Raw genomic sequence first — 2,495 nt, forward strand, 5'->3', positions numbered from 1 at the left:
TTCCCCTTCTTTAAACATTCAATCATTGGTACAGCAAAAGAGTTTGAAAATTTGAATAATCTTCTTGTGGAAAGAGGCCAAGACCAAATTCAACAACCGATTTCTGCATACGTACCGGTGTCACTTATACTAAAAGTTCGTAATTTAAATTATATGAAAATCACTTATACTAAAAGTTCGTAATTTAAATTATATGAAAATATGCTAAAAGACATTTTAGTGAAATCATGCTCGAGTAGACATGTAATTTAACCAAATAGTTCAACAATAAAAAAAATTTCAAGCTAAGGCTCCCTAGTTTGCATAAATTATGATTATTCTAACACATTTAAACAAGTAAATAAATGCAAATACAGAAATTTTAAAACATAAAACTGATCGAGTTGTTTCGTGGCTGATTTCTCTTACCTTGTCGTCACTTTCATGCTTTGGTCTTGCCCTTAGTTCAAGATCATTTTAAAAACATGGTGAGTATTAGAAATACATTGAGATACTCCCCTAGTGTCAAATGTGCAAACCATTATACAGGAGTTCAATCAAGATTTAGAGACTCTAATGATTGATTACTCGAAATATACAACTTGTAATCTATACTCGAAACATACAACTTGTAATCTATACTCAAAAACACACTTGTAATCTACTCAAGAAAAATAATTTTCAGCAATCGTTCTTTAGAGCCATTAATGACTAGTTATTCGATACACACAATGTGCAACCTTTACCACAAAAATAATTAATAGCAATTACCATATGTGATCATTAATGGTTGGCTATCCAATATAGACAACATGCAACTCTTACCCGAGTCATTGAATTAAAAAATAATAAGATGCACATATACAATCCTAAAATAGATATTTTTCATGACGAATAAAGCATGAAAGTAAACCACATAGAGTCATACAATAGCATACATATCAAGCCGTAATTAAAAAAAAAAAAATGGTTTAGTTTTAATAGGAGGTCTCTTGGAGACTTCGCTTCATAAATTTCAACTTATTGGCCTAAGGTGCCCCAGACCACCTACATTTGAACACATGACAAATCAACCTAACTTCATATGTAACCATGGTTCTAAAAGTCGTAGGGCTTTATTACTCACCGTCCTCTTACGTAGAGATTGGGTTTGATTCCATCTTTCTCCAGAAGTAGTTCAACTTTAGGAGTATTCCCGTTAACTTCCAACTTAACTTAAATGTTCTTGTGTTTTCTCCTTTTGAATGATAACAACAATAGTAGCAGTGGCTGCGGTCTCGTACAAAGTAACTGCAACGGCGAATGTGGGCGACGAGGGAACTCTAGTTGTACTTAATGAGAAGCCTGGTACTATTGAGGATAAAAAGCTCATTAGGTGCCATTAGAGGAGCTTGTAGCTAGTGCTCAGTAGTAAACACGTGTGAAGATATCGAGAGACTGATAGGTTACTTATAAGCAAGTGGCTACTCCTCCATGTCTATTAGACTTCCCTAGAACCTAAGATAGACAGGGCACCTCGACTTATTCACAATAAGCATGAAGGCTAGATGGATCATGGAGAGTAGAAAATGAGAGGCTAAATACACTCCAATGGGTGACTTACACCCTTGAAATAGGATTAAGTAGGGTACATGAACCTTAAGAACTCGAGAGGGCTAGCAAAGAACTCGAGTCATGGAATTGGTTGACTCTAGGACCCTGATTGAGTCATAGCTTAAGAAACATTAAATACGAAAAGTATTGATGAGAGCCTAAAAGTAGGTTGATTATGGAGTATTTTTATACTCATTTCTACTATTATTTATTTACAAATGACCAGTAGACCACTTTTCGATGGCAAGAACATGAGAAGTCATACGACCGCATGGAGGACTCTTTATATGAGAATATTTTTTTTTAAAAAAAAATAATAAATGACAACATTTTTTAAAAAATGTTTAATGTTAAAATTGCAACATTTATTCATTTGAATAGAACGAAAAACTTAGGTAAAAATTAATACATCATTAAAAAATTTAATAGAAAACATTTATTTTTATATTTGCTATTGGATTAGATATTTTAAAATTAATCTACGAGTCTAGTTGGCAAGTCGGGTTGGGTTATGGAATCCATGATGAGGTTCGTACGTGATGTGAATATACTCCACCACTTATACCATTCTCCATTTAGCCGATACAATCGGCCAGTAGTGTTAGCGGAGAGATCTAGAGATCTTTGCTTTAACCTACGAATCTAGTATGAATGTCTTTTCTCTGTTGAGCAATCTGTTAGACCTTTGCTCGGTTGCGTAATTATCGATACTGCCTCTTTCAACCAATTTCAAACCTTTTTCAAAACATAAAATGAAACCCTTTCAACTGCTTTCCACCACCAAAGACAAAGTTCTTCAAAAAGTTGGCCTTTTTCTTTTTATTGCTTTTGCAATCCACTCAAATCAATCCTCCCATTACTCTTTTTTTTTTTTTTTTTTTTTTTTTTTTTTTTTTTTTTTTTTTTTTTTTTTTTTTTTTTTT

Source organism: Cucurbita moschata, unplaced genomic scaffold, assembly GCF_002738365.1.
Source record: "Cucurbita moschata cultivar Rifu unplaced genomic scaffold, Cmos_1.0 Cmo_Scf00021, whole genome shotgun sequence".
NCBI classification, from domain to species: domain Eukaryota; kingdom Viridiplantae; phylum Streptophyta; class Magnoliopsida; order Cucurbitales; family Cucurbitaceae; genus Cucurbita; species Cucurbita moschata.